Source organism: Microplitis mediator, chromosome 3 (genome assembly GCF_029852145.1).
Source record: "Microplitis mediator isolate UGA2020A chromosome 3, iyMicMedi2.1, whole genome shotgun sequence".
Classification (NCBI taxonomy): domain Eukaryota; kingdom Metazoa; phylum Arthropoda; class Insecta; order Hymenoptera; family Braconidae; genus Microplitis; species Microplitis mediator.
The window spans coordinates 18,746,518-18,762,201 of record NC_079971.1 but is presented as its reverse complement, the minus strand read 5'-3'; the positions used below and the strand labels follow the sequence as shown (position 1 = coordinate 18,762,201).

General features: G+C 25.4%; 1 protein-coding gene across 2 annotated transcripts in view; it reads right to left on the bottom strand.

The window, feature by feature from the left end:
• LOC130665598 (PTB domain-containing engulfment adapter protein 1-like) overlaps positions 1-11,752 on the bottom strand; it is a 30,210-nt gene extending 18,458 nt beyond the window's left edge. Inside the window, exon 1 of one of the 2 annotated variants that reach the window (XM_057466055.1) lies at positions 11,356-11,752. The gene's annotated coding sequence lies outside the window, so the exon portion shown is untranslated. Of the gene's footprint in view, positions 1-4,779; positions 5,041-11,355 lie in introns of those variants that run through there. The other variant, XM_057466054.1, reaches the window with a different exon arrangement.
• Positions 11,753-15,684: the final 3,932 nt, after the last annotated feature.

Below are 15,684 nucleotides of genomic sequence, written 5' to 3'. Positions count from 1 at the left end.
TAACACAAATATATCAATTACTTACCACAAATAAATAATGTATTTCCGTCAAATTATAAAATTATTTGAATCAACTGTCATATTTAGTTGTACCAAATATATTTATGTGTCATTAAGAAATATTTTCAAAAAAGCCACAAATAAATTGATTTATTTGGGCCAAATATTTCTTTTTTTCAGTGTTCTGTGTATGTGGATTTTTTTTTTTTTAGATGAATAATGTACAAAAAAAATGTACTTTTTATGAAACAAAATTTTAAAAAAATCATCTATCAATAGGATAAAAAAGTACGATCCGAAATCCTTTAGGACGAAACAGATTTTGAAATTGAAGAAAAATTTTCTAGTTTCATAAAGAAAATTAGACGAAATCAGGATATAGTGAATTTAAAAAGTTTGAATTTAAATTCATTTCATAATAAACTTTAATATGTATTACATATTATGACATTATGAATTTTTATCAAATATCTTCTCTAGGTAAATTAATAAAAATATACATTCTTTTAAATTTTTAAAAATCAAAATTTTTAATCAAAAATAAATTCGTTTAATTCAAGTAAATAAAAATTATTATTAAATAACTTTTGAGTAATTAAAGTATTTTTAATACTTTGGTAGATTTCGTTATGCTTACTTAATTTTGAAAATTAAAACTACACAGAAAAAAAGATTTCCTGGCTCTAGAACAATTTTGCATTATGAAATGCAAAAAAAATTTTCTTAGGACTGGAAAAAGAAAATTTTCGTTTTCAATTCATAATACGAAAATTTTCTTGAGGCGGTAAAATTTTTTTGCGCCAAGAAATAATTTTTTTCTATGTTCGTAAATATATTTACTCAATTAAAAACTTATTTTTTCGAATCTGCACTGAGAGAAAACATAACTTTTATAAAAAAAATCCATACTTGATTCAAGAAATTAATTTATCGAAAATTTGTAATATTTTTATTTGACTAAAAAAATTACAATTTATTTTACATAAAATTCTTTGTAAAAAAAATTTGACCCCGAAAGAGAATATTTTAGAAAAAAACTGCCAAATTCTTCTATTAAAATTTGAAACCTTTGTCGACACAAAACTTATCATGCATCTACATATTTTATTAGTTTCGATGATATAAGTTTTGATGAGAGAATTCAATAATTTTTTTTTTATATTTTATACTGCAACAAGTAAAGTTTTTTTTTTTAAAAACGACTACAAAAAGTTTGTAATTTCTTCAGTCTAAAAAAAAACTTTTTTGCAAGTTTACAATAAATTAATTGCTTGGATCAATAATGTATTTTTTTTTTTTTTATAAAAAGTAATTTTTTTCGCAGTGAACAATACAGTTGTGTTACGACATTTGTTAATTCTATTTATAAGAAATATAATATGCTTGGAAAAAACCCGAAAATATTATTTTTTAAACTACATCGTAAAAATTCATTCCTATCACGTTCCTTCAAAAATAATCGTGCAGATGAACAAAAAAAAATCAAGTCCCAGATCATATACCTTTCTTGTAAAAAGTTTTAACGTAAGTAAAAATAGAAAAAAAATTTTATTCAATTATCCAATTGATAATAAATATAAGGCCAATTACATAATGGTAATTTTATATACAAAACAAATTAGTTAGCAACTAAATTAGATACAACAGTTACTAAATAAGAAACTTGGTAATGACTCATATTAGAATGGATGCTTAAGGACAAATAAAAAAGAAAATATCATGAATAATGTAATACAATTTATTGCGTTGTAATTTAATTACAAAAATTAAATTTATTTTTCTAAAATTTAATTAACGAAATCATCGCCATAAATCGAGATCAATCTCTGATGTCAAAGAGAAGAAAAAATGATAAATGAAGAAAAAATTTTTAACGAACTTTGTAATTATTAGTAAGTAATGTTTTATATTTATCTTCAACTTGAATATTATTCTCAATTCCAAGTGCTAATCACAATGTTACCTAACAATATTCAAGGTAAAATAACTCAGTGCTTCACTGCAACTTTTCTTAGCCTTCATAACAAACCGTCCAATGCACTAGATTACTAATTTATAATTAAACAATTATTTTTTTCTTTTTTTTTTAAATCCATATACAGATCTCATATTTTATAAATATCTATTTATATTAAATCTTTGAACTATATTTTATAGATAAAAAAATGTTTAAAAATAAAACCAGTTTTCTATATGTTTGATATCTTATACCGGTTCAATGTCATTAACAGTTACATTAATACTTTTTAATTATTAATAGTGCATTAGTAAAAAAAAAAAATGATTTGAATAAATTTAAAATTGATAACATTAAAAATCAATTAATGTAGAAAACCTATTGATTGAAGTTATAAAAACAAAGCAAAAAAAAGAACTTAATTGAAATTGGAGAAAGATGTTGAGAAAGGAATCGGCATTTTTCCAAACGGATGCGGTCGATTAGAAAATGGCGGATCAGGTCAGAGCCCGAACTTTCTCTCTTGACTACATATATAAATTATAAACTCTTGCCTTGAAATATTTATCTAGTCACTCTATATTTATTTTTATCAAAAGTATAGTCTCGATCTATTTTTTATTTCATTTTAAGTTTAATTCAATGTCAAAGATTAGCGATAACCTCGTTATTAAAAATCATTAATCGGCAATTAATATCTATTTTAGCTGAAAAATTTGGGGTCTATTCGATTAATAATTCTTATCAATATTATTTTATATTTAAATTATTATTTTATGTATAAATTATAATTAGTAACGATATAATTTAAGTTATAATTTTAAATATTAAATAAATATGGTTATGGTCGAGACACTTGAGCCCCCTAGTTTAAACCGGTCAGCTCTTGTAATCGTTAAAGCTCTTTTATACTAACTTCACTTTAAATGACAAATTACAATCGACACGACTATTCAATTTAATGTATATTAATATACACACTTATATTCTTTGAAATATATGATTTGATAATCTCTGTTTTTAAGTAGATAAAATGGACAAAAAAAAAACAAAATATTTACATTGGAATTAAAATTTATGATGTTGAAGGTGACAGACATTAAGAAATTTGTTTACTTTTAGATGAAAATATTAAATACTGACAGAAATAATTGATTACAAATTCATCTGAAAAACTTAGTAATATTTCGCATATATTTTTGATAATTTATTTTAATAACAAATCTCTGATTACAAGAATCGATTCAAAGCGATTAGAAACGATTCACAACAATTCAAAAAGATTCAATTTTACTACTATATTATACATTCATCATTGAGTGAATCGTTTTGTTTAATCAGGGGTAACTCGTTAATAGAAACATGGAAATTTCAGATGTCTGCTTTTTTTAGCGACATAAGAATTTAAGTAATAAATAGTAGTTTATATATCGAGTGCAGTTGTGTATAGATGCAAGTTTTGACGATTCAATACCGAACCGGAGCTGAAGTTGTCAACATAACGAGCGTCTTTTACGGAGTTGTACTAGATTAACATATTAGTTTTTGTATGAAACACTTGAAAAGTGTTAATTAATGCCTATAGAAGGCAGGTAACAAAGAGCGCTAACAAATATGATGATAAATTTTGTCACAAAATTACTCAATGACACTTCGATATTTTTCGCACACTAGTTATAGTACATGCAACTAAAAAATAATATTTTTCCCACGGTTGACGTCACGAATTGAATTACTAGGTATCTCTATTACCCACTGTGTTATCTTATTTTCAGCTGCCGACTATAGGCGTTAAATAGCGTAAATTTCGAGTGTGTTACAAAAATTAATATTTTTCTGTATTCTTCTTGATTACTTATGGAAAATTTTAACAATTCTTAATGATTGATGTTTTTATAAAATTATAATTTTTTTGAATTTTCTATTTTAAATAAAAAATCTAAATTCTCTGTAGTTGTCTTGTTTCTCAACTATAATTTTTTAGTTTCAAAATATAACAAAATAATATATGATTTTTTAAAAATATTCGTTGCATAACTTTCATTGTATATACTTTTAATTTTCAAAATCTTTTATGTAATTTAACGACATACAATTTTAAATACATGACATTGTAACAATTAATTAATATCATTTTCAAATTATTTATTTTTACTATTTAAAAGTTAAGATAAACTGATATTTAAAACTGAAAATAATTTATTTTACTTATTATATTTGATTGGAGTAATTATTAAAAAAAATTGAAATAAATTTACAGTGTCGACATTATAAATAGTAAAAAAAAAGATGATAAATACAATCTGATTAAATAAATTGGTCTTAATTACAGAAAAAAAGTTTTTGTATTTTAAAATATTACTCAAGTTTGCCGATATCTAGTAGTTTTTTAATCTTTTTAAAAACAATAAATTATAAAAAAAAATTTTTTTGTAAAATTGCACCATTAGCTTTTTAAATTTTCTACACGTGCATATTTGTAATTTTTTATTTTTTTTAGTAACTGATTTGTTTTAAAAAAACTGAAAATTGTTAATTGTCTACGAACTTTAGGATCATAATTTAAACTGATTTTGAATATTTTTTAAATTGAAAGTCAAAATCATAAAATTTTTTTTCTTTCTAAAATTCACATTTGAATTATAATTTTTTTTTTTAATTTAAAAGGTTTCAATTTCTAAACAATGCAATCTTGGAAAAAAAGTTAAATGCCACATTAAATTTATATAAAAAATTAATGAATATAAAAAAATATAAATTCTTATGCACCCTAATGAAAACTCTAATGTAACAAAAATAATTAAAATTGCAATAGAACTTACCGATATTAATTGTTAAATAAATATATAGTTTTAATAATTTTTTACACCCGCCCGAGGCACAATGAGTATTAAAACAAATAATTAGTTTGTTAATAATTAACTGAAAAATTTATTAATGACTTTTAAAATTTTTTAAATATTTAAAGATAATCACAAACACAATTAATATCGAATCCAAATAATAAAAGTTAAATAATAAATTGCAAATTATTTTTACAAGCGTAATTCTGACATTTGCATACAGAGACCACCGAGACACTGAGAAAGTGTTTTAAAGCGTTCGTAGTCTGGGGAAGTGGGTTTTTACTGTCAGTGAGTAGGGGAAAGGATATGAGCAACAATTCTATTCAACAAGACAGACAAGAGACCAAGAGTTAAGTTTACCTGTTCATATCATCATTTTATATTTAATGTACGGAAAAAAGTCCTTTACTTAAATTAAAAAGGAAATTCCTAAACTTAAATCTGGAAAATAAAACTTTGACATGTATATATATTTATATACGTATAAGAAATTTTTTTAACAGGTAAAATAGAATTAGATTTTTTTTTTCTTTTTCATTGATGATGAACATGTATAAAGGACAATTTATAAAGTAAAGATTGAAAGAGAGAGAGAGAATGGAAGAGTGAAACAGAGAATGGTAGTACCAGTCACGGACGAGATCAGAGCGTGTACTATTACAAACACTAACATTCGATCTATTCTGTATGTTATCTATTTTATCTAGACAAAAATTAATCATCAACATCAGCTTTAACATTAATTTAAAATTTATTATTATTTTTTTAATTTTAATTCCGTATAATTTGATATCTTAATTATTTTGTTACAATATTCCTTAATATATTAATATTGTTAACATCGAGTAGAATTAAAATTTTTTTTGTTATTTTACAGTTTATATTTTTTTATTTGTATTAGGGTACGGTATTTATAGCTTCCGGTTAAATTAATGCTGGGCGAAAGTAGGGAAAGTATAATATCATTCTTGTGTTGTACTATTTGATATTTTTTTTTATACGACTAGTATAAATAATCACGTGTCTTTTTCTTTCACCTTTTAATTTCTTTACTTAAAAAAATTTTTTTTTAAAAACTTTTTTACAAAATGTTATTCGATATGTATTAATCAACTCAATTTTATATTTATATAATATACGTAGATAAATATAAATATATAATATTTCATTTTTGTTAAATTAAGATTAAAAGTGTTGAAATACAAAACCCAATTGATAATTTCGATTTAAAACTCATATAAATATAAAGTAATATAAAATTAATATATTAATATTCGATGGAAAAATGTTTTATATATTTTATTATAAATTTTTTAGAATTTCGAATTTCAAAAAATTAACATTACTCTTTAGTTCTCACATGTAATTTAAAATTTTTTTTATTTCATTGTATGAAAAAATGATTTTATGGATAATAAGTAATTATATGATTCATTAAAAATGTAACCATTGACTTCAACTCTTGGGAGCAGTCTTAGAAGTTTTCGCTCCATTTTAGATTTTTTAAAAATTTTATCTAATTACTTAAAAATTATTCGTCTCTTTATTTTTTTTCTTTACTTGAATGCTATTTGACCGATTGATCTCAAAATCTAATTAACCATAAGAAGCCTTTCAATTTAAATTCTAAAAGAACTATTTTAATTTATCTAGCTTCGAAACGTGTTGATGTAAATTTTGCGCACGCACGTTTGCGAATGTTTAAAAATTATTTTTAAGACTTCAAAGTAAGAACATTTGTTGAGAAATATTGTTTTTTTATTTCGTAATTAATAAATATGTCTTTAAACTATTAAAATATATATAATTTCCAGAACAAAAAATACAAATTCATTATTTTAATTAATTATCAAATAAACTTCTTATAATATAAATTTTTACAATAATTGTAAGGCAATTATTAAAAATAAAGCATTCAAATTTTTTTTTAAATTCCCGCTATAAATTTTTTTATTCATATTGTAATAAAAAAATTATTTAAAAAAAAAAAAAAACTTGAATTCATGATAGGAAAAAAAAACGATTTCTAAATTCAAATTACAATAATAATCACCTGTGCGTGAGTATTTAAAATAGTGTTTTTTTAGAGCGCTTATGAAAAAAAAATTATTCAAATAATCGGATTACAATAACCATTATTGTAATAGCTACGATTTAAAGAAATTTTTCTTTCGATCAATTATTTTATCTTGAATTTTTTTCTTTCAAAATATTTATGTTTTTCATTTTAAAATAAAATTCAACTATCAAAGTGCCACACGAAAAAAAAATAAACTATATAAATTGAGAACGACAAGTAGTATAATGATAAAGTGATCAGTAAATACTATCATTCTAAATAGTAATTTTTTCATTCATGATTAAAACGTGAATAATTACAGGATAAGTATAAAAATTCATTGTCTATGCAAGAAAAATTACTATTTGAACTTTAAAAATCGTTACTGATATTTAGGAAATTAACGTCACGTATTATAAAATTTATTAATTGGAATGTTGAAATTCCCCATATTGACACCCGGGTTCCGAGATATAATTTCAAATACTAATTTTTAAAGTTTATTTTTTTCCTTGCAAGAATTATACTTATATTATATTCTGAAGTTTTAATATAATAAAGAAAGATTGACATGTTCTAATATTAAAAATAATGATACGTAAACTGGTGTCAAATACGCCTACGTAATAATCAGAAGGCGAATAAATGATAAAATACGCCCACTTTGATAACAGTTGAAAGTTTATGTCTTTATTGCAATATTTTATGTCCTGTAATATTGGGAGTAAAGTTTAACCCATTAATTCATATATATCCATGAATTTTAATTGGAAATTAAATCAATTCCTCTATTGTTATTTTTATTATATAATAATTTTTTTAATTTTAGATTTCTATATTTTTTAATCTCGAGCATGACAGATCAAACACTTAGATACCAATAATTTTAAATACTGCAATAGAATACATAAATTTTTATATTATTTACAAAATAATTTCGCGAAGTAAAACTTTCGCGGGTCAAATGGCTGAAATACAGTAATATTATATAAGGTCACAAAAAATATCGTTTAATTATTGATACTTAAATAAGTCATACATTTATAATAGAGCATAAAAAAATTGTTTTTATTGGAAATGAATTTATTGCACGCAACGAACGCGAAATTTTAAAATTAAAACTTTAAATCGGAGTAGATGCAGATTAAAATAAAATTCACAGGACTCCAAAATCAATCTGCTGAAAAAAATACTCTCTATTTACTTCGTATGTGGAGTGATTTTTTTAGAACTCCAAACCAGGACTTAAAACGTGTCGACTACTCCGCAACTTCAAATCAACTAAAAACTATGTAGCGAATGATTCACTAAGTAAATAATGGAATTAAATGTAAACCGAATAAAATTAAAAAAATGCTCATTTATAGAATTTTAAAATCAGTGTGTGCATTTTTTCATATTTTTATGATTTTAATTGTTCAATTCGTATATTTGTAATTTGAAATTTTTCTCATATCCGCTATATTTACACTCATATAAATAAATAAACAAGAACACTGCATTCACATGTGACAGAGTGAATTCATCAGATTAAAAATTCACATCGAATTTTTAACAGTGTACTTTTTTTTCTTGGCTGTAACGACTATATTTTTTTTAATTATTACCAACTTTTTGCTAATTATAATATATGATAATAAAATTAATTAAATCTTACATTAAATAAGATCAGAAGCTTAGTTAATGATTTTGAAGTTAGCAGACAACTAGTAATTTTCGGATTTTTTTTTCAGCAAATCAATTACAAAAAATCAAAAAACAAAAATATGCACATGTAGAAAATTTTAAAAACTACAGGTGCAATTTTTTCAAATAGTTTTTTTTTTATAATTTATTGTTTAAAAAAAAATCAAAAAAATATTAGACGGCGGCTAACTTCAGTATCATGCTTAATTAAGTAAAAAAGACTCAAGTTAGTGTGGACCACTTAATAACTCTTTGATTTCAATTGCACATTTGCTTCTGCATATAGAATTAACGCGATCTTGAAAATAAATAAAAAAAAATTCACGTAGATAAAAAAGTTTTTCATTATTAAGAATTTAAAAAACTCAAGGGAAAAAAACCTGTTCAAACATCCCAATTACTAGGACATCCGGGATGTCCCGGATGGATGACAACCCTAAATCTAATAGAATTATAAATTTATTTCTTAAGAGTTAAGTTCTTATTCATTGAAAAACATTTCAACAAATAAAATAAAATAAAAATGATTGCAATTCGATGAATTTGCTTTTTTTTTTTTAATTTTCACTTTCCATTTCAGAAAAAAATATGATATTGAAGTTAGCCGACGTCTAATAATTTTTAAATTTTTTTCAAAATGATAAATTATAAAAAAAAAAAATATTCAAAAAAATTACATCTATAGTTTTTTAAATTTTCAACACAGAAAAAAAGTATTTCCTGGCATAAGAAATTTTTACTCGCTCCAAAAAAATTTTTACTTGCCCTAAGAAATGTTTTGCATTATAAATTGAAAACGATAATTTTCTTGAGTCGAGAAAAAATTTCTTACGCCAAGAAATTTTTTCTAGTTCGGAGTAGAATTTTGTTTTTATTTCACAATGCAAAATTTTCCTTGCGCCAAGAAATCTTTTTTTTCTGTGTACATGTGCATTAGGGTGAGCCAAAAAAACCAACCTATCGAATTTATGTCTTAAAAAGGACCTATAAATCGAGAAAAAAATTCTCCCATTGGGCAAAATTTTTAGCTCAATTTTAAAAGATGTCGGTAGCCATTTGAAATTTCCCATTTAAATAACATGCAAAAAAATTTTTTTTGATTAAAAATATTATAACTTTTGAACCGTGTGAGACAAAAATTCGGCTCTAGAATATTCTTGTAGGGCATTAAATTTCTTTAAAAAAAGTCCTGGGAGTCGAATTTGTAAACTTGATATTTCGTATACTAACAGGCCATCAAAGTCTAGAGTAAACAGAATCATACAAATTTAAGGCTTCATTATTAAAAATATCAATACTACGAGAAAATTTGTTCTACATTTGGTGCAATGAAATCACCAACAATATCCACGTTGTAACAAATAATATTTTGTTATCGATCACAATAAAAGAAAAGTATTTGGAAAATCCAAATAAAACCTTACATTTGTATGATTCTGTTTACTCTAGACTTTGATGGCCTGTTAGTATACGAAATATCAAGTTTACAAATTCGACTCCCTGGACTTTTTTTAAAGAAATTTAATGCCCTACAATAATATTCTAGAGTCGAATTTTTGTCTCACACGGTTCAAAAGTTATAATACTTTTAATCAATAAGAATTTTTTTGCATGTTATTTAAATGGGAAATTTCAGATGGCTACCGACATCTTTTAAAATTGAGCTAAAAATTTTGCCCAAAGGGAGAATTTTTTCTCGATATATAGGTCCTTTTTAAGACGTAAATTCGATAGGTTGGTTTTTTTGGCTCACCCTAATGTGCATATTTTTCGTTAAAAATTTTTTTTGTAATTGATTTGTTGAAAAAAAAATCCGAAAATTGTTAATTGTCTACTAACTTCAGGGTCATAAAAAAAAATGATCCTGAAATTGATGGACAATCAACACTTCGGTTTTTTTTTTTTTTTTTTTTTTTTTTTTTTTTTTTTTTTTTTTTTTTTTTCAACAAATCAATTGCAAAAAGAAAAAAACTATAAATTTGCACGGTTTGGAAATTCAAAAAATAATGGGTGCAATTGTTTCAAATGATTTTTTTTTATAATTTACTGTTTGAAAAAAAAAATTCAAAATTTATTAGACGTCGGTTAACTTCAGTATCATAAAAAATAACTTGTTCTTGTATTTATATAATTAACATTCATTGAAATTTGTATATATTTTTAAACTTTGATTGTCTGATAATTAACATGATAAACTTCAGTTGCACGTAACGTGTTTTTTTTTAATTTTGAAAACCTGTCTAACTGCAGAATAATTGCACGGAAATGAATACCAATTCCATGATCATCAGAATAATTATTAGTCGAAGGTCACACATAAAACTATTATATTATATTATAAAAAATTATCAACATCGTAAAATTTTAAGTCGTTAAAAAATGATTTAAAATTAATCATCTCTTTTTATCAGACAAATTATGAAATTATTTTTTGCGAAAACATTAATAATTTAAATCCTTCTTTAATTTTATATTTTTATCTTTTTTGTTTGTTGATGATAATAGTATACCGTTGTGAAATGTATAAATATTTATTATTTTCTTGGTAATGAGTACGTATATGTACACACATTTATTTTATTGTTTATTATTTACGTACATACATAAAGTCAGGAATTAAAAATATACACAAAGGATTTTATTCCGGTTCAGATTTCAATGGTACATTACAAAGAGAAATTCCGAAATAGAAAGTTTGTCTAGGAATATTTCTTATTGTCTATACAATCCTTCATTTATATTAAAATTTTTTACATTCAAAAACTTAAATGGTTAATAAATTTTTCTAAAGAAAAAATTTTACTTACAGAAGAAAATTTTCAGACTCCAATTTGTTACTTCTTGAAAACTAAGTAATTTAAAAAAATATTTATCACTTCTTTTACTGAACAAGTTTTAAACCACTTTATTATTGAAAAAAAAAGTTATTTACTTCTTGAAAAGAATATATTATTATCTTTATATTTTTAAAATTAATTTAAATATGATTCTGAAATTAGTTTTTTTTATTTGATTATTTTATTTATGTTTGTTAAAATTTTTACAATGTATTAAATTTTGTATCCGACACAAATCCCGGTTTTCACATACAACGAAAACTGAAGAAAAAAAAACTGTATTTAAAGGAAGAATAAAATTAACAAACTGAACCACCTCAAAGAAACGAACCTGTACCGGCTGATCTAAGTCGATGTATATGTATGAAATAGTGTTATAAATATATAAATAAGTATATATTTATGTATGTAAATCGAGTTTTTGATGTGTCTGTAGTAGTCGCAGATGTCCAGTCGTTTTTATTTCTACTAACTAAACTGTGCGCTCCATCTCTGTTAAACTATTCAACGGATTAAACAACTGTTGAGTTTTTAATAATAAAATAAAACAAAACAATAGACTGATATTTTGAAGGGGGCGTACATATTATTTTCCCGAAGACCAGAATGAACATCTTACCATTAAAACAGAATGCCAGGGAAGTTTAGAATTTTATTAACAGATGGAACTGTCAGGCAGATTGTGAAATATAATTTATAAGACCGGTGATCGTGATGATCATGACCGAACGCTCTAAGGCGTAAGACTTAGGTTTTTTTTTTTTTATAAAGTTTATTTGCCTTATTCAAATACAAGTAATACAATAAATGAAAAATATATTGTTTAATTGGCTGCAAATAACTTAAAAAATAGCCATTGTTTGTATCTATGAATTAAATACGAATTGTTGGGCTCTTTGAGAGCAGCTGGCAATCCTGGAAATCGTTTTGGAGATGTTTCTTCGATGGTTTATTGTAGTCTTTAGTTGATAGGCTCATTTAAGCTGGTGATGCCATTTTCGTTTAGTTTTAGTATCATGATGTAAAAATATAATAATTTTATAAAAACTCATCTGGGATTTTGGTCTTGTTGTTAATTTATATATTAATCTTATTTACAATATTTACATTATGGACAGTAGGGTGTCCGTTATTTACCAAATTAGATTTTTTTACTTGGGTATGATATAAATCATATATTTGTGATCCAAAAATAATAAAAAAAAAATAAAAAGTTTATTCTAATGCCGTTTAACCCTGCCTAAGTAATGATCCATTCTCATTTCAGTACAATGAGAAAAATGTAATTACTTGCTTAAAAATGAGTGCACAGTAATGACTAATACATATTTTTGTAGGAAATTTCCCGTATCTAACACTTTTTCCTTAAATCCAACCATTTGAGTGATATCGAAGCTCAAAGTTGATAGATTTAAAAATGAATGTTTTTCACACAAAATTTTGCTCTGATGATATAAAAAATTTCTTTTTTTTCGAGCTTAAATATCTCTTAAACGGTTGAGTTTATCGAAAAAATTACAGAGACCTTTTTTGTAGAGCGGTAAATTTCCGACGAAAAACTGTTAATAGCCTACGTAAATATTTGTTTGCTGAAGAGTTATAGAATTTTAATCGAAAAACATTCATTTTTAAATCTATAGATGATATATCAACTTTGAGCTTCGATATCACTCAAATGGTTGGATTTCGGGAAAAAGTGTTGGATACCTTTTTTGAAGAGCAATAAATTTCCTATAAGAAAGTTTATAGCGCTTAATTTTATGTCTAGGTGTTAGAGAGTTACAAAATTTCGAACAAAAACGCAAATTTTTTTAAACAAATCTAACTTTGACCTTCAATATCTCTTAAATAGTTGGATTCACGAAAAAAACATAAGAGACCTTTTTTGAAGAGCGGGAAATTTCCTACAATAATATGTATTAGTCATTACTGTGCACTTATTTTTAAGCAAGTAATTACATTTTTCTCATTGTACTGAAATGAGAATGGATCATTACTTAGGCAGGGTTAAACGGCATTAGAATAAACTTTTTTATTTTTTTTTATTATTTTTGGATCACAAATATATGATTTATATCATACCCAAGTAAAAAAATCTAATTTGGTAAATAACGGACACCCTAGTGCGCATGTGTACATGTGTGCGGGTAAGTGTGCGCATGGATGCGCGTGTGTGGAGGTAAGTGTGCGCACGTGTGCATATGTGCGGGTAAGTGTGCGTATGTGTGCGGGTAAGTGTGCGCATGTGTGCGGGTAAGTGTGCGACCCCGTATTTATGTACATGTGTGCGTGCATGTGCACGTGCGTAGATATATGTATGTATGTGTGTATGTGTGTGTGCGAGTGTGTGTGTGTAAAATTAATCACTTTCCCAGTTAATCAAATTACACATAGACAAGCGACGATTTGTCGCAGAGATATCAGCCTTCAAACAGAAAACGATCCTTTTGGCTTTGATCATCGATATTTAAGGTACCAATGATCGCACAGAAAGTTGAAGGGTGGCGTTGAAAACTTGAATAAATTCCCAACTAGACCCTGTCATCATTTTTTGGAAAAAAAAATTTTTTTTATTTTTAACATCCATTAGAAGTAAGTACAAAAAATTACTTTTTTTGGTTTTCTAGTAAATCAATCGCAACTCTGCAAATATCGATAAAAAAATTAATGTTGCCAGGGACTTTTTTAGCTTAATGTACCCCCAAGACCTCTGTAAATTTTTAAATTGATCTATCGAACCGTTTTTTGGGAATCATCGATCAGTTTTGCTAAACAATTAAAGGAGCAAGTTTTGTTCCTTTCATTGTGTAATCATAATCAAAATTAAAAAATTATTTCTTTAGGACTTTTCTCAAAGTTTTGCATTGGTGACTCAGCAAATGCAAAGAAATGAAAAACAAAATAAAAAATTTCCAAAAAATGTCAAAAAAAAAATTTAGAACACAAAAAAAAAGTTTCAATTTTTTATTTTTCTTCGATTTTTTTTGACATTTTTTGGAAATTTTTTATTTTGTTTGTCATTTCTTTGCATTTGCTGAGTCACCAATGCAAAACTTTGAGAAAAGTCCAAAAGAAATAATTTTTTAATTTTGATTATGATTACACAATAAGAGGAACAAAACTTGCTCCTTTAATTGTTTAGCAAAACTGATCGATGATTCCCAAAAAACGGTTCGATAGATCAATTTAAAAATTTACAGGGGTCTTGGGGGTACATTAAGCTAAAAAAGTCCCTGGCAACATTAATTTTTTTATCGATATTTGCAGAGTAGCGATTGATTTACTAAAAAACCAAAAAAAGTCATTTTTTTGTACTTACTTCTAATGGATGTTAAAAATAATAGTATATTACACACCTAGGGAAGTAAAGTAAGAAATGTCTCAGATCACATGTAATTGTTGGCCGAGGCGAAGCCGAGGTCAACAAACATGTGGTCTGAGGCTTTCTTATTTACTTCCCGAGGAGTGTATACTATTTTTCTCCTCGACGGAGGCGGAAAGCGGCAACTTCGTTTTGCACAGCGGGACGAAAGTTGACGCTTTCCGCCCGGAGGTGAGAAAAAAAATTTTTTTTTTCCAAAAAATGATGACAGAAGCCGTGTAGGGAATTTATTCAAGTTTTCAACGCCACCCTTCAACTTTCTGTGCGATCATTGGTACCTGAAATATCGATGATCAAAGCCAAAAGGATCATTTTCTGTTTGAAGGCTGATATCTCTGCGACAAATTGTCTTACGGGGTTAAAAAAAAATCAAATTGAAGCTGAATAAATTTGCTTAACGAGCTATGCATTCGTTTAGTTAAAAGAATTTTTCCGCGGTTCGTGGGCTCTTCGGAAAAAAAAAAAAAAATTTTGAAACTTTTTGTCTCGCGGTAATTCTCATGTTTGCGCAATAACTGGAGCTTTTAAAAAATTTTGAAAAAAATGCACCAAAACTAGAGATTTTAAGCTATAAAATGCTTTTTTTTAAATCTCAATATGATTATTTTTCACCAAGTAACAGCCTTCCAAAAATCACTAAAAAATTTATAAAATTTTTCTGCTCCTTTAATTTTTTGCATTAGTGTATTAAAAAGTATTGGTGAGTTCACCGTACCTTGTTGCAGCCTTTCATATATGTTAAAAGTTAAGGATGAGAAATTTAGCACGTCCCAGGTCTTGAAAGTTTTTCCCTGGATCATGTCATATGTTAATAGAATAAGCCAAAGGTTAAACACATCTTATCATAGTGAATGTAAGCCCTGTGAGCCATACAGAGTCGAAAGCTTTTTCCAGGTCTATGAGGACAGCAGCTGTGA